Source organism: Saccopteryx bilineata, chromosome 5, assembly GCF_036850765.1.
Source record: "Saccopteryx bilineata isolate mSacBil1 chromosome 5, mSacBil1_pri_phased_curated, whole genome shotgun sequence".
Classification (NCBI taxonomy): Eukaryota; Metazoa; Chordata; class Mammalia; order Chiroptera; family Emballonuridae; genus Saccopteryx; species Saccopteryx bilineata.
Window position 1 is genome coordinate 157,101,028 of NC_089494.1, and position 18,267 is coordinate 157,119,294.

At 39.0% G+C, this 18,267-nt stretch overlaps 1 protein-coding gene and 1 non-coding gene across 3 annotated transcripts in view; one reads left to right on the forward strand and one right to left on the reverse strand.

The window, feature by feature from the left end:
- Positions 1-18,267, forward strand: part of RSU1 (Ras suppressor protein 1) — a 213,845-nt gene that overhangs the window by 84,829 nt on the left and 110,749 nt on the right. The window lies entirely within an intron of this gene.
- On the reverse strand, positions 10,138-10,213 carry TRNAI-AAU (transfer RNA isoleucine (anticodon AAU)). Its single transcript has one exon. It is a non-coding gene; the product is annotated as a tRNA-Ile (tRNA).

An 18,267-nucleotide genomic window follows, 5' to 3' on the forward strand; every position in this document is an offset into this window, starting at 1 on the left:
GCATTTGCCTGATGATGATGGATTCTTTAGGACTGTTATAAAAATCTACGGTGTGTCTGAATTCTGAGGAGCTATATTTATGCCATCTACAAATGTTCTCCCTTTTTTTGGTCTAAATATCTCTGAATTCAGCTACTGTTCATCATAGTTGTGATATGAAGTGGTGACTTTTTACTTGTTTCATTTAAGAAATTATTCTCTTCCTTCTCCTAGTGGATTTTAAGGAAGGGGGATATAGACAAATGTTATTATTCCATTCTATTTAACTGTGTGTCTCATAGGTTACCTTAGGAATAATTATTTTTAAAATCTAACATTGATAGTACAGATTGACCAATATGGAAGAATGGTGTAATATCGTTCTGGTTCCTCTTGGAGCAGTCTCGATCTGCATTCCTCCCCCCTTACTCCAGCATTGTACCTGCAGCCTTTGTATCCATCTCTATACAGGCCCGTCTCTCTCCTGTCCTGCGTTAGCCCTGACACCTGACACCCTATCGGAAGCTTCCCATTCTTCTTTGAGGCTGGTGATCTCGGAGGCGTGCTTTAACCAAAGGGGGTAAATAATAGATTGAGTCTAGCTTTATGTTCCTTTATAGGTTTTTAATATCAGGGAATGGAGAATTATTGTATGCTGCCTTCGAGTAGGAGCTTAATATTATCATTCATCATCTGCAAGCATCTGAAAGCTGCCATCGGAGCTCCAGTGCCCTTGCTTCCTTGGATTGTATGGAGGTGTTTTTGTTCTGTTGTGTGCAATTTGGTGCCAGTGTGGCAGCCCCTGAAGATGGAGCTGTAACTTTTACAAAGGAGAAATACTTCTATCTAGAATATGCACAGTTTAAAGATTTAAAGTGACAGCAACATTTTTGAGGAAATATTTTTTCTAAAGGATGAAAGAATACTGGCTATTGCATAATTAAAGAGAAATTTAACCTGTATATCTGATTGTATCCTTCTCTTTCTGATCCACCAAAATAGTAGCCAAAATTGAAAATGCCAATGAAAACAATGGAGTCAGATTGCCATGCCCCTTACTCCTCTGCTCCAGTTGTGGCAATTAATATAATAAATTGTACATTTTTATATAAATATGTTGTAGTTTGAGTTACATACAAATTGTGGGCTCTTTGGAATTATTGATTTTCTCTAATATCTATTGTCTAGGATGTTGCCTGTTTGGCCCACCTGTAAATGGTATATGGGCCCATTTCTTGAAGATGCTTAACTTTAAAACAATTTTGAATTGTTTTACTCATGAGTTTTAACTCCATATCCTCAACCCAGCTACTTTTCTTGATTGACATCCTGGACTGTTTACCTCACTGCCTGGCGGCTATTCCCACAGGTACATCACATTGAGCATGCCTGAGATTGTGCTCTCTGCTGTTCTCCCTGAATTCTGTGTTTCAGTTGGTGACACAACCATTTGTACATTTGCCAAATAAAAGCCCTGGTATCAGTTCTTATATTTTTTCAAATAAGTTTTCTAGATCAGAAGTTTCTCCTCTTTATCTTGTTTGTTGTAAGAGTAGAGGAGTGTAGCAGTCACCGTGGTAGTGATAAAAATGTTTTTGTTGTTCTTGCTGTGTGCCGAGCATTGTTCTAAAAGTCCTGCATTTATTAAGCATGTTAATCCCTCAGCAGCACTGTGAGGTAAACATAGTCGCCGTCTTGCAGATGAAGCATCTGACACACGGGGAGGATACATGACTTGTAAAAAGTCTTAGAGTTAGTGAATGTTGCATCTGGGATTTGAATGGCGATGAATAGAAATGGATAAGGAACACCAGAACATTCTTTCCACGTTGCAATTATTGGCACACTAGCTGTTTTCCACCCATTTCTCACTCCAGAGTATGAGCACGTTGACATTAAAGAGTTAGTCTTGGATCTAGCCTGATTTATAAAGAATGTTTTATAAATCATTCAGCTATCATTAAGAACAGATTGCTTGGGAAGCAGCTCGAGGCCACATACATACCAGTGTGCCTGTGTAGCCAAGACTGCCCTTCTATACGGAATGACTCTGACTTCCAGGCTTTAACCCTTCCCTTGTTGCACAGCTAGTGCAGGTAAAGCCCAGGCTCCTTGGCAGGGCTGACAGTCTAGCCCCTGTAGAACAATCTAGGCTCACATCCCACTCTTCCCTGTTCTCAGTGTAGTGTTTGCTCTTTGCCTGCAGAGATTTTCCTCTCTTTCTGGAGACTCCAGTTAGGAACTGGTTAAGTATCACCTCCCCTTGGGAGTGATTTCTGACCTCTGCTGCCATCTCCATTTTGGATCAAGTGCCTCTTGCATTCTGATTATTTGTCCTGTGTACCCGTCTGAACCACTAGACCATGAGCACCTTAGGGACAGTTTCTTCTTTATCTTTCTGACACAAACTGTACTAAACAAATGTTTATGAATGGATAAGTACCTCGATTAATTAGAATCAGATATGTAGGTCAGACTTCTTGCCACTCTAGTTACTCAGCTGTTAAGACAATAAAAAAGAGTGGCTGCTCTGGGCTGAATAGGGTCCTTCCACAAATTCATGTGTTAAAGCTTAACTCCCAGCTCCTTAGAATAGGGCTGTATTTAAAGAGGTGATTGAGCTAAACTGAGGCCCTTAGGGTGGATCTTGATTCAGTTTGACTGGTGTCCTTATAAGAAGAGCAGATCTGCTGCATCGGGAGACACCAGGGCTGTGCTCTCACGGGAAAGCATGTGGGACACAATGAGAACGCCATCTGCAAACCAGGGAGCCCGTCCTCAGGAGAAACCGGATCTGGTGCCTTGGTTTTAGACTTCTAGCCTCCAGAACTGTGAGGTGATACATTTCTGTTGTTTAAGCCACCTAGTCTGTGACATTTATTATAGCAGTCCTAGCAGACTAACATGGGGGCATAGAAGACAACTTCTAAAAACCAGTGTGATATTTGGAGGTGTGTGTGCACAGGGACACATGTGAAAGAGAGTTGCAGTCCTTGGAATAACTTATTTTCTATCTCGTAGACTTATTAATATGAGGAATTCCAGTACGTGAGACAGTGTTTAGCAAGAATAGAAAGGAAATAATGAATTCTTTCGGAACCTCATTTTTCCTTAACTGTAAAGCACCCTTCAGTTTGCGGGGTCCTTTGAAAAGGCCTGACATTATATACATAAAGTATTCTAGGCTTGTCTTTGGGACATAAATTCAAAAAAATAATTTTTACCATTTTCAAATGATTACATTATCACTTAAGCCAAAAAAAAGTTTGTTTCCTTTTTATGTTTTGGTGAAGTTGAGTAGCCTGTAAATCAGCACTAGCAGACTTCCGGTCTGACATACTTCAGCGTCCTGTGACAGTGCCCTCAGCTTCTCTTCCGTGTCCTTCTATGCCTACCTCACTCGCATTTCTCTGTCATCACTCAGTTGAGGCAGCAAAAGGGGCACATCAGAATTTGTGGTAGGGGCTCCGCGAGTGTAGATAAACTAGCCTTGAGTTGTTTTTAAAACCCTTTCTCTTTAGATCATGGAAAGACACCTTTAAGGGATCGAATTTCATCCCAGTTGAGAAGTACATCCCTATCATGTGCAAGACACCAGGGAAAAAAGAATAAGACAGAGTGCCCCTCCGGTTTAATGAGCTGAAGTGGAAACAGCTGGGTTGTAATTCCAGCTTGGTTGTGTAGTGGGCGGATACTCACAGGGAGTGCTGCAGGAGGCGCTCGGAGGACAGCAGAGAAGGGCTGTCTGGAGTGCTGCTCAGCACCACACAGAGGGCGAATGTCATGGCTTCTGTGTCCTTGGAGCTTACAATGAAGTTAGAGAAACAAACCAAAGAAATCCAACAAAATAATTATAAAATGTATTAAATACTACAAACAAGTGCTATGGTGGGCAAATTGTAGGGAAGTTTTCTCTGAAGAGCTTACACAGAATGAGGTTACCTTTCATCCAGACTCACAGGGGAGAGGTCATTTGGATAAATTCATAGTGAGTTTGGGTAATCACAAGTAAGCCACACGTTGTCTGATGGAAGTTGAGTCTGGATGTTCTGTGCATGGTACAGTTTTTGAAGTATAGTTGTTTAAAAATTGAAGCCATGATTCTGACCACTGTGAAGAGCCTAGGTTTTTTGTTTTATTTTTTTAATCCTACACTTCATACATTATTTTAAATTTGCATCATTGACTAAGGGGACCTGGTTCTTGAGAAATCATAGGACATCATTTGTTTATATTTGTTTTTTATAATTTTAAATTTTAATTTACTGTGTTAACATGGTTTCAAGTGTCCTACACAATATAACACCTTCAACCCCCGGCACTGTGCCCCCCTGTGCCCCATGCAAAATCTCTTTCCATTTCCATTTCATCCCCTTTGCTCACTCCCCCTACCTCCATCCCCCCTTTCCCTCTGGGGAAAGATATAGATACCCTGTTATCTATATCTGTGTGTTATATATACCCTATTTCCCCATATAAAAGATGCTCCTGTGTATAAGACACACCTTAATTTGGGGGCCCAAAATTTGAAAAAAAAAAAGTATTACATAAAGTTATTGAACTCATTTTATTCATTATAAAATTCATACTTATCATCACTGTCAAAAAAGCAGGAAATGCAAGTAAAAAATCTACAACCACTATATAGACGTATTCAGTTTTTAGACCCCAAATTTTTCGGAAAAGGGTGTATCTTATACATGGGGAAATATGATATGTGATTGGGCTAATCCCTTCACCTTCTTTGTTCCTGTCCCATCTTCCCCCTTCCTTCTGACAGCAGTCCATTTTCCTGTTACCCTACTTCTGTTTCTATTTTATTCCTCAGTTTATTATGTTCATTAGATTCTACATATAAGTGAGATCGTGTGGTATTTGTCTTTCTCTGTCTGGCTTATTTCACTGAGCATAATATTCTTCATGTCCATCCGTGCTGTCACAAAAAGTAAGCTTTCCTTTTTCATGGATGCACAGTATTCCATTGTATAAGTATACCACAGCTTTTTTATCAACTCTTTCACTGATGGACACTTAGGCTGTTTCCAGATCTTGGCTATTGTAACCAATGCAGCTTGATATCAGATTGCTCTCCCAAAGTTTTCCCTTGTGAACATCTGTGTAGTTCCCTAGATCAGTGGTCAGCAAACTCATTAGTTAACAGAGCCAAATATCAACAGTACAACGATTGAAATTTCTTTTGAGAGCCACATTTTTTAAACTTTCAGTATATAGGTAGGTACATTCCTTAACAAGGTAGCGCCCGCACATGGTATTTTGTGGTAGAGCCATACTCAAGGGGCCAAAGAGCTGCATGTGGCTCACGAGCCACAGTTTGCTGACCAAGGCCCTAGATTATGAAAATTAAATAAAATGACAAATGTGACTAACGTATAAAATGACATGTAAATAATTTATTTACTAAAGGTTGTTATTTTGTGTTTCAAACATTTGCCATTAAAAATACATTATTTTTAATAACAATGTTTATGATGATATTGTGGCTATCAGGATAGTCTGAAATTTGGGGATTGACAGTAGCAACTTGGAGTTTTGGGACTGACAACACTGTGTAAACCAGCGGCAGTGAGAAGAGTTGTTTAGCAATACCAGTCGGTGCCTGGAGTCAAGCCAGGGCTTGGCTAATTTGAGCTCTATTTTTTTGGGTAAATAAATTGAGCTTTAAAATACCTTCACACATTGAAAACAATTTTGTATTTATGGATTGTTTTTTCCTTCAGTAGAGTATCATAGTACTCTCCTTTTTTATTGTTAACTGTGACAATATTTTGTATTTTTAACCCAAGATAGTTGGCTTTCCAAAAATACTGTAAATAAATCCATGATGTAATCAACCTCACCCAAATCCCAAATTGTGGTAAATCTTCATTTTATACTCTGTTATTTATAGGTAATGCTTTGTCATATGTTAGGACTGGCAAGCTATCTAAATTGGGAAATGGGGTAGACTTTTTTTTTACCTTGAGTCATTGTGTTTTTCCCTTGAGTAATTTTGTTTTGATTTTTCTCCAGCCTTATTGTTAAAGTTTTAAAACATATTAGTTTATGTCTTTGGTCTGTTTCTTAACTCTGGCTTAGCACTAGATAATAAGATACTCTTTTGTTTCTATTAGTTTGGAGTAGTTATTTACCTTTTATCACTTATATGGAAAAAGTACATGGGTTTCTATGAAAGTAGAACTATCAACTTTTTTTCTACTTTTTCCCCTACTACATTCTTTCTGGTATAATACATAGTTTTTGCTTTTGTTGTATTTCTGAAGTAGGGTGTGTGTATACAGGTGTGTATGGATACATTTACACACATGGAAATACTGCGTTCAGATAGTTTTCTTTTCATTATCTCTTACTTCTGAACGTATACAGTTAATCTTGAGAATAAGTGAAGGCCCTGGCTGGTTTGCTCAGTGGTAGAGCATCAGCCCAGCGTGTGGAAGTCCTGAGTTCGATTACCAGCCAGGGCACACAGGAGATGCGCCTATCTGCCTCTTCACCCTTCCCCCTCTCCTTTCTTTCTATCTCTCTCTCTCTTCCCCCCCTGCAGCCAAGGATCCACTGGAGCAAAGTTGGCCCGGGCGCTGAGGATGGCATCATGGCCTCCACCTCAGGCGCTAGAATGGCTCCAGTTGGAACAGAACAATGGCCCAGATGGGCAGAGCATTGCCCTCTAGTGGGCTTGCCAGGTGGATCCCGGTCGGTCACATGCGGGAGTCTGTCTCTCTGCCTCCCTGCTTCTTACTTCAGAAAAATTAAAAAAAAAATAAGTGAAAATAAGTTTTATCAAAACATATTAAAATAGATTGTTAATTTAAGTCTAAAAACAGTCAGCATTATTTTTTTTTTTTTTTTTTTTTTTTTACAGGGACAGAGAGAGAGTCAGAGAACAGGGACAGATAGGGACAGACAGGAACAGAGAGAGATGAGAAGCATCAATCATCAGTTTTTTGTTGCGACACCTTAGTTGTTCATTGATTGCTCTCTCCTATGTGCCTTGACCATGGGCCTTCAGCAGACCAAGTAACCCCTTGCTTGAGCCAGTGACCTTTGGATCCAAGCTGATGAGCTTTTTGCTCAAGCCAGATGAGCCCATGCTCAAACTGGCAACCTCGGGGTCTCGAACCCAGGTCCTCAGCATCCCAGTTCGATGCTCTATCCACTGTGCCACCACCTGGTCAGGCCAGTCAACATTATTTTAATGTAAAAATTTTGAATTCACTGGAAATTAAGTTACAATTATTGCAGTTTTTCATGGAGACACCATTTGTGTCATTCAGAATTTTTAATTATCTTAGTACATTTTTTATGTGACATAATATCCGCCCTCCATCTACAGCCTCTTCAGAGAGCGTAACACATGGCACCAAAGTAATAAAAGTGTAAGCTCAAGAGTGAGGCACAAAGCTGAAACAAGCCATTTTTACATAGAACTGAAGTGTAGGTTCTGTGTAGTAACTTGATCCCTTACTTAACCTTTAATAAAATTGGATTCAAGGGTATTTACCATCTATATAAATAAAAAATAAAGTTAATTTTGTTTCATACTTCTATATGAGCAAGTGCCTAGTAATGTATTACAATGACATTTAAACTTTAGTATTATTCCTATTGGTTGAAAAATGGGCATACTTTTTTAGGAAGATAGGCTTTAACAAGGTAATTTGTTATCATTTGGGAAGGTTATTAAGATGATCATTAAGTTTATGTACTTACACTGATTGAATCAGTCTGTGTTTGTCTGGTATTTTATCTGCTATGAAGTTATTTAAGAAGTCATTTTCTTTTCTTTTTTTTACATAATTTGTAAATTAAAATTTGATAGAAATCTTAGTCTCCCCTAAGCTCTCACACCCAAGATTTTGCTGAATGTGCTCTCAAGTTGTACATGTGTCTGGATTATGGTTCAATTCCTTCTTTAGGAAATAAATGTTCCAGTTAGAATAGCAGTTTTCCCCATTAGCTGAAAGTAGAATATGTCTGTGCAAACTTTTATAAACCTAAATGGCCTAAAGTAAAGAAACAGTAACCATTAATTTATATGGAAAAATTATTGAGTGTTCCCAGACCCCAAAAGCAACCTACCAAATCCACTTAACTGTCTAGTTTTACGCTAAGCTCAGCATCCTTATGAGCTGCCTTGGACTTTCTGGATACATTAGGACCCATCCTGCTAACGGACGCATGGAAGCAATAGAAGTGAAGCGCATGCTCACAGGCATTGTTCAAAGCCCTGGTGTCTGATGTGGAGACGTTGAGTGGAGTTTTCAGGGAAGGCACTTGGCCAGGCCACTTTTGCTGCTCGGTTTACATATTGCCTCCATACAAATCACGTGCAGAATGCGATTTTCACTCTTTCGTAAAAGCAAAAATTCTCTTTGGGTTTCATTCATTTATCAAAATCAGGTGTTAATATAGGTCTTTCCTAAAAGCAAAGTGATATAAAGTGAACATTCAGAAGCAAGAGATACCTGAATTTGTGCATGTGGAATCTCAAAGTGTAGACTCAGGTGAAAAGGGAGGAGTCTGAAATCTGCTTGGTTAGACACATCTAACCATTGGGAAGTGACAGGAGATGAGAGTGAAGGGGGAACAATCCCATTGCTTTCCACTTCTAGCTTCCCCAAAAAGCAGCATTTGAAACTGTCAGGGACAGGTGAGACCTCTCAGAAGTGTTTATAATCAGCTACAGAGCTTGAAACATGAATTATGGTTGTTTCTCTGCAACAGTATAGAAGTTTTTCATTTTAAAAAAACATAGATTAAAATATGCCACTACTACCCCCAATATTCCATAGCCTGGCTCACACCATTTTTAACCTGGTCCTGCCAGCTTGTCTGTGATGTCCTACCCAGACTCAATCCTATTCTGCCTTTTCTTATGCTCAAAATTTCCCCTGGGTAATTTCAGCTCTCATAGTCTTGTAGTTGTCCTAAAAAATTCTGACCTAATACAGTTTTTTTTGTGTGTGACAGAGATAGACAGAGAGAGGGACAGATAGGACAGACAGACAGGAAGGGAGAGAGATGAGAAGCATCAGTTCTTTGTTGCAGCACCTTAGTTGTTCATTGATTGTTTTCTCATATGTCCCTTGATTGGGGATTGCTGTAGACCGAGTGACCCCTTGCTCGAGCCAGCGACCTTGGGCTCAAGCTGGTGAGCCTTGCTCAAACCAGATGAGCCCACACTCAAGGTGTGGCAATCTCGGGGTTTTGAACCTGAGTCCTCTGCATCCCAGCCCGATGCTCTATCCACTGTGCCACCACCTGGTCAGGCCCTAAAAAAGTTTTATTTTAAAAATAATGATTTGTTCATTGTACAATTACATGAGATTCTCTTCTTCTAAGAAACTATAAAAAATAATATATATTGTTTTAAATTTAATTTTAAACAAGAAAGTCCTTGCCTTAGTGTCTTGACTCGAGTAAAGAAGTGCATGTATATATTAATGCCTTTTAAAAATATTCACTCTGTCACATTAATGAAAGTGTTATTCTAATTTGCTTTTCTGAAAGGGTATTTAAAAAGAAAGTTCCTGGAGGCAACAAGGCTTTCAGCCCTAAGAAAATGGTTCTGATGATAGAATTTCTGGCATCTCTTGAGTGGGGCCGGAGGTGGGGAGTGCTCCGATAGTACTCCTTAAATGATGTCATATTTTTTACTATTTCAACAATATCTCAGTACCTTTTTGCATGAGCAAGAACTTGTGTGTCATATACTAGAAAGATGCAAGGCTTTGGATGAGCCAGATAAATTGTCCTTTGAATCTCAGCTTTGCCATGTACTACTTATATGACCTTGCGTGTGGGTCTGATGCCCCTATTATTTGTTTTATTTTTAATTTTCTTTTTTTATTAAGTAGGAGGCAGGGAGGCAGAGATACAGACTCCCGCATGCACCCCGACAGGGATTCACCCAGCCAGCCCCCTACCAGGGGATGCTCTGGCCATCTGGGGCTACTGCTCCATTGTTTGGCAATTGAGCTATATTTTAGCGCCTGAGGAGAGGCCATGGAGCTATCCTATTGCCATCCCCCCCACCAGGACAACTTTGCTTGAACCAGTCGAGCCATGGCTGCAGGAGGGGAAGAGAGAATTGGGGGGGGGGGCGAGGGGTATAGAAGCAGATGGTCACTTATTCCTGAGTGCCCTGACCAGGAATTGAACCTGGGACATTGACACATTGGGTCAACACTCTACCACCGAGCCAACCTGCCAGGGCGTATTTGTTTTATTTTTAATCGAGCTGATAATACTTCCCATGCATGATGTGGTTTTTTGGAATAATGTATGCAAAGTTCCGGAAGCAACAGCTGTACAAAATACATGTTCAATAAATGATAGCAATGATGATGATGAAGATGATGATGATGATGTTGGTAAGCATTCATTGGTTTGTGGGTTTATTTTTGATACCTTTAATAGAAACTTCTAATAACTTCTAAAAATTCAGATTTCTCTTTCAATACTCTAAATGGATTTAATGTTTTTTGCTATATTATTTTCAAATTCTAAAAATTTTTGATTTTTCAAATATTTTTAATTTTATTGAGGAGTAATTAACAAATATAATTTTATGTATTTAAAGTGTACAATGGGACAATTTGGTATATTCATGGCAGAGTGATTACTAAGATTATTATTACAAATATATAGTTACTTGCTAAGTGTGGTCCCTGGAACAGAAACATCACCAGAACTTGTTAGAAATGTAAACTCTTGAATCTCAATTACTACAAAACTGAAAACTCTAGAGGTTTTAACAAAGAACCCAGGAAATTATGATGCACACTCAGGAACACTGATTAGGAAATCTGAGAATTACATTAAAGGGTAATTTTCATAATCCTGCCATCCAGAAATAACCAGTTAAAATTATGATTATATTTTCTTTTTTTCTCTATTCATATGTGTATAACTCATATTTTTAAGTTATGATCTTATTAGATGAGTCTTAGAGCCTACTGTTCAACTTAATATTATGATTATTACCCATTATTAAATTTTATTTAAAACCATTTTTAATCATACGGCTATATAATGTGCCATCCTGTATCTTATAATTTATTCACCAATTCCTTAGACATCTGAGTAACTTCCAGATGTTTAAGAGGAACATGGCAACACTGAGCTGAAAATTTGTATTCATAAATTGTTATAAACATCTATGATTATTTTCTTAGCATAAATTTATTACTCGGATAGAATTACTGACTTAAATGGTATCAAAATTTTTATAGCTCTTGATATGAATTGTCAAGTTACCTATAAGAAAAGAGGTGGCAATTTGTACTGTAACCAGCAGTGTAGACGAAGTGTCCATTCCTGGAGCCCTGGCCAACCCCAGGACTTTGAGTTCTTTTGAACACACGTCAGTTTGTTAGGAATCTGTTCTTCTTAGTTTTTGCATTGGCCTACACTTTTGTACTCACAAACATAAATGATAGATGCTGTCTTGAATCTTGTCTCTTAATTATACTAAAGGTTGTTAGTTTCTAAAGTTGACTCTGCTTGCCCAGTACTACTACTGCTTGCCCCTCGTCTCACAAAGACGACACGTTCTGTTGAAAGGCTGTTGTAGCTTATAAAGGTGTGCTCTGGAACAGGAGTAACTACACAGCATGATGTGATGGTGAGCGTAGGTGCCTCAGGCTTTAGGGACTGAGGACTAGAGGGCCTTCTAGAGAGAGAAAAACATGAGTTTTGTCTGTGGTATTTCAAGTCAATTAAGTATTACATATTAATACTAAATATCAGTATTACTTAAGGCGAGCATTGTTGAAGGGATCTGAGATAGAATGTTACGTAAATGCTAAACTAGCAGAAAACATTGTAAGGTGGCCATCATATACAGGCGTACCTCAGAGATATTGTGGGTTCACTTCCAGACCACCACAATAAAGTGAGTATTGACATAAAGCAAGTCATAATCTTTTTGATGATGGAATGTCTTGCCTTCAGTTTGTAAAAAATGCAGCGTCTATGAAGTGCAGTAAAATGAGGTGTGCCTGAATGAACTTAAACATCTATGGTGAAGGCTGCTTTGTGATACCTTTATTGATCCTATAAAAAGCTGTGATCACTAAGACTTATTCTTCAAACATATATTTATTTTAGTTTGTGTTGCATTCATCAGTGACTTCTCCTTGAGGTCTCCAGGATAACGGGGCTCCCTTGGTGCTGATGTTTCCAGCATCGCAGGTGGCCAGAGGCTGTCGTCCTGAATTCAGTTCCTGTGAACTGGGGGATTTGAGTGGAGTGGGGGTCAGAGTGAAGAAATACTTGCTGGGGGCCAGCCTTAGGGGATGCTCTGTCCATAAATCTTTCAGTCTTCTAGGAAATGAAATTAGTATACATAAATTTTATCTTGATTTTGACCATGCACCTTTGAGAAGCTTATGAACAGGGCACTTTCCCCAGAAGAGTGTCACCATGCAAATTATTGTGAATTCAGTTTCAGGAGGTTGTGAATTTCTTGAATAAACCATTTTAGGCACTTATTTTCAAATATATATTTTTCTCTCCTTTGCAGATTTACCTTCAAATAATAATAACGTAAAGAGTATATAGACACATCTTTGTAGGTGTATATGTGTGTGTATGCATATATATGTATATATACACATATATATACATATGTATATGAGTATGTGTGTGTGTGAGTGAGTGTGTGTGTGTGTGTGTGTGTGTGTGTGTAGTCAGTGATTTCCAGGTTACAGAACCAGCATATATGCTTTTTGGCTCCTGTCCACAATCCTGTCAGTCGTACTATAATCTTTACTTTGGCAGATGAAGAAACTGAAGCTCAGAAAAGCATAGGCATTTACTCAGTCTCTTGGTCACAGAGTCCATGAATGTACTTGGGATCAGGGACCACGTCCCTGGCCAGAGCCACTGGGGATTTGTCTCCACTTGATAGCATTATGTGAACACAGGAAATCCTGCAAGCAAAAATAAGATGACCTCCCACATTTAGAAAAATGGTTGGGAAATTCTACATGAATACCAGGTTCAAAACAGATTATTTACTATCCACAGAACGGGACTTGCAAGGTAAAGTAACTGGAGGTATGTGTTGGGGTGCCCACTGACCCGTTGCTGGGTAATCATATTTATTGTAATTGATTGAGAGCCCCTTCTAGTCCACCTCACCCTGGAACACAGACAACAAATGACCAAGAAGAGCATCACAGGGAAACTATGTAAAATGCTGTTTTTCTTCATTGGTAGGTGGGCTTCTGGACCCATTCACTCTAACATACACATTAAATCAAAAGCCATTTTTGTTGGAGCCATTTGGCAGAGTGGTTTGGGGTTTTTTGTTTTGGTTTTCAGTCTTTTCTACTTAACTTGTACTCTCCCTGCCCTAATCAGAAGAGTAACATTTAAGTATGTTTCTTAAAGTAGCAATACATTATAATTGTTAAATGAACAAAACGCCTCTTTTAAAAATGTGATGCCAGGAAGGCGAAGCACACAATTGCCAGAATGTAACAATGTGGCCTCAAGTTCTGCACGGAATAAATTTGAGAGCTGTCATGAGACATACAGCCCACTGTGATGCATCATCATTGCACACGCAGAAGCAGCCTCAGACCTAGATTTCCAGGCCAAGCAGGGCTTCATGGATCTTCATCTGCAAAGCATGGTTTTCACTGCAGTAGGATGATGCTGTTTTAAATAGCATGCAGTCTTTTGTACAAATTGAATTGATGATTGCGTGTACTTTGAATTTGTTTTTGATGATTTCCTTTCAGTACACTTTATTCCTTTTTAATTATAAAAATAACTTATACTTGTAGTCACATGGAATTTTCAAAAGAGAAAATTAATAGTTTACCCCTCATTCTGCTGGTTCAAATTCCTATCCCATCTTAATTTCCCCTCTTTGAGGAAACAACATTTCCAATTAGATATGTATCTGTCTCTTGTTTGTCTTTCCTCCATACACATATATGGGATTTCTTTACTTTTTTCAAAAATGAAATAATAACAAACAGCATAATCCTTGTGTGTGTTTTTTAAGTGTAGACCTCTTTCTAAGCCTGTACAGACAAATATATTTCATTTTAATTACTGATTAACATTTTATTGTAAGGCGGTAGCATATATTATTCAGCTTCTCACCTGTTGTTGAACATTCTGGTTGTTTCCACTGTTTTATTATTGCAAACATTTACTATTATAAGAATCATTTCGTAAGTCTTATGGTCATTTTACACTCAATAAAGTGTGTTGCTAAAGAAATAGTCAAGAAGGAACCTTGCATCTCCAGCTGTTACTATAATCATGCACTTCTATAATTAATTGCCTGTTACCTAGTAATAAGAATTATAGAGATTTATGTGTAGAATATCTCTTTATACCTGGAGTGGATGCAAACGTAGCTTTTATTTTGTGCTGGAGCAAAAAATGTTTTATTTTATTGTGGTTAGCTTCCGTGTGTGGCCTCACTGCGGAGCAGAGGTAATCTTTCAGCTGTCATAACATCTCATCGGGACCACTTCAAGGGTGAAGAGTAACCTGGGTGTGGGCAAATCTAGTAATCTAATGATAGACTACCCAGTCAGCCAGGTTTTGCTAGTTTTATCTCCTTTGACCATTGCCTTAGATACGTATGAGAGAGAGAGCCTACCTTTTACAGTGCATTAATTTAAAAAGTGCTCTGTGGTGTTTTGAAATCAGGAAAGGAGGAAATCCTGCTTCCATGAGGTGACAAATTTGCCCAGACCCCCTCAGTTGCTTAATATGTGATCAGTAATATTATTGGCCATATGTTTCAGGATTTTGAATACTAAGGAAGAATTTTTAACTGTGTGATTATGAAAACAACCAATTTCCATAAGTGAAAATGAGCATACTTATTAATGGAGGTGCAGTTGCCTAATTCAGGCACATTTATAACTCGCAAGAAGAATGATTGTTTTGCACAATTCAGTGTTTACAAAATTGCAATCACACAGCAAAGCTTACTATATATATGAAGCATATGTGGTACTTCTGCAGGTAATAAAATGGAAAATCCAATTTGCAATTGCAGAATAAGCTTCTGAGTAATATATGATTTTAATAGCAGCATCAGTCAGAGGGTCATTGCTAATCACGGCACAGGCTGGCTTCCCCTGTGGCCTGGCCCATCCCACTGAAGAGTGAGCATGGGGAATCTCTCTGTGTGGGAGCCAGCCAGCGTGTCTGTAGACGCACCACTTTCTAGCTTATTAGATCCTCTTTGTCACAGTGCTTAATCCTGCTGCCTGATCCTTGTTAGAACAGCACCAGAGCAGTGCTCAGGCTTCTAATAAAGGAGATGGGTGAGGGCTCCTAACTAGATGCACTGAAGCGTGCAGCAGTTAGGGCGATTGCCGCCTGACTGACAGCGGGCGAGATGCTTCCTGCATGTTATTACTTGAAAGGGAAGCCACCTCCGACAGCTGACAGATGAGCTGTGCTGAGGCAAGGGTAACTTGTTGCTAGGCCAGTACGAGACGGGTGTCATCTTTTCACACAGTATAATGGCCTAGCTTTACTCTAATTATATTAACCCTCTTCTGAAACGGCCACATTCCAGGTTGGTGCCGAGTGAGGTAAGAGAGCCAGAGACAAATAGCTGGTTGGGAGAGTTGCAGCTACACAGAAGCCGGCATTGTGTTCTCCGCTAGTAACATTAAGTTGAAAAACAAAATAAGCACACCCTATTCTGCCAAGCCCGGTGATAACTCTGAAGAGGCAGTGCTCGGCTGGCCCGAATGGTCTCCATCTCTGTCATCTGTAATAGTCGCCTGCTCTAAGGGTTGCTGTGGACATTAAAAACGGTTTTCATGGTTCTTTGTTAAAAAGAAAACACAGCGTCACCGGCAAGACTATTGTTTAGGGGTTTTTTTCTTCCCCCAGTGAACCTGAATCATTCTTTTCTATTAGGCTCCCTGTTTCTGGTAGCTGTATGAAACCCCTATGGATGTGATTGTGTAGCATGTTTGAGACTAAAATGAATAGCTGGAATGTACGGATGAGTTTGAAGTGATGTCAATGAAAATGCTCATGAAGAGCCCATGGGCCCTTCTGTGTATCCTGACTTTGTAGACATCCGTGTAAGACTCCTTTTCCCTGAAGGGAGTGTGTCCACCTCGCATCCCGCATTTTCTGCCTGTTCCAGTTAGCAGACGTCGTTAGCAATTCCCGACACCTCCTCTGTCTCCATTGACAGCACTCTAATAGAGACGTTGTGTGGGATTGACAGGTCTCTGGGGGTTAGATGCTTCAGAGAACATGGCTGACCTTTCTTGGCATTATTCCCTTAGGTCTGTTTTCCATGTGTTACAATCAGAGAGTGTAGAATTTAGTGCATCATTTTCAGAGGATTATTACTCAAAAGGCTGCATGCAGGCTTAGTAAGAGGTTGTTAATAAGTTAACAAGAGGCTGTGTACATTCCAAAGTAGGTATGTAGGTAGATGGCAATAGAATGCACATTCTTCTTTTCCCTATAAATATGCACCTGTAACTTAATTTCAAAGATAATTAAAACCTGCATTGCTCATAACATAGCTGTCTTTGTGGATTGTTGGACCTAACTGGAAAGGAGCTTGTGATACAGCCTGGGCAAGAAGCCTCTCCTTTCTCTTAACTGCGCCATGGAAGTCATCCCTGGACTAATTTGGAGTAGCTGAGGCTTGTCTGTGGGGTCCTTCCTAGAGCCTTTCCCTGGTCCACATTGCTCCCACATGGATCTATGGCTCTGAATCTACAGCATGCTGAGAAATGCTCCAAATATAGGCTTCCTCTTCCTGCCTCTCTTCTTCCTCAGAGTGAAAAAAATCATATTCCCTTGATCCGCATCTGAATCAGATGTGGAGAGGAAAGCAATTCATTTGAGTTAATTCATGGTAATGTGCGAATGAATGATGGGGAGTCCTGGATGCATGTTCAACAGATCAAATTCTACCCATTAGAAATTTAGACCATATTTCTCATTAGGATGGCTGACTTTGGGGGATGAGGAGGAAAGGTATTTAGGGCACAAGCAGCTGCTAGCAGGGAGATCCTCTTTGCTTAGAAATTGGTTCATTTCTTGCGCAATTTATGCTTTTCATGACTTCTTTTTTTCTTTTTCTTATTCCCTTTAAATTGTGTATACTTTCCCAAAGGTCTTAGTAATCTTTTCCATAGTTGATTCTGTGGTGATGTCTGTGGGCATATTTACAGACAGAATAATAACATGTAAGCATAAGCTGTTAAGGAGGTGAATGTTTTGAGAGAGATGTACTCGCCTCCAGCGCCTCCACCCCTGACTTATTAGTGAATTGCTGCAGCACGGTTCCTGTCTCCTGATATAGACACCCTTCTCTCGAGGACCAAGCTTGCGGAGAAGAATGGGGAACATATACACTGTGCATCTAAAACAGGACACTTTAGAAATAGACTTGTTTTGAATGGAAGACTCTTCCAGAAATTTCTAGTAGTATTCATTTTTAGGAAAAGTGAAAATATAAATAAAAAGAAGTAATAAAAAAATGAATGGTATGGAAGAGAGGACATAGTAGAGTATAGCAAAGAGGTCCTAAGGAAAAATAAGAATTACAGAGAAATTTGAACAGATCAGTTTCCTTCTTGGGAAGCTACAACCCCCCTCCCCAAGTAAAGATAAAAACAAAAAAAGATAAAAGGTAGCCCATTGCCGGCAAGGTCATGCCCAGGTAAGTACCCAGCTAACATACTAAGTGCAACTCTTGGATTTTTATTTGCCCTAGGCAGTTTTCTGAATCAAGCCCATTAATTTCCCAAATGATTTAATATCTGACTTTTGATGTTTAACCATTAAGATGAGAAAATTGATATTGTTGATACTCTTAGAAATATGTCTGCTTATTTTTGTCCTTAACATCAACAGAATCTAAGTAGCTTTGGAAAGATCATGACATGTTATTCCCTTTTGATATTTGGTGACATCTGTTTTTTTCCAAAAGCATTTTAGACAATTATAATCACTTTTATATTGGTCTTTTCTCCATTCTTTTAGATTGTTTCAAGTTTAACAAAAAGAATTTGGATTCAAAATATTAATTTTTTTGTTTTAAGAAGAAATATATATAGTCATAGTAAAAAATATTAACTTTTCATCTTTTGAAGGTCAGATCAGCTAGGAAATTTTGTGCTTTATGTTATATTTGCAGCCCAGATTGAGTTTTCATTATCTCAGCTATTAGTTATGACAAATTTGGCAATAGAGCCCCAGAATAGGACAAATATGTTACTTTGGTTGTGGCCGGGAAGAATAATT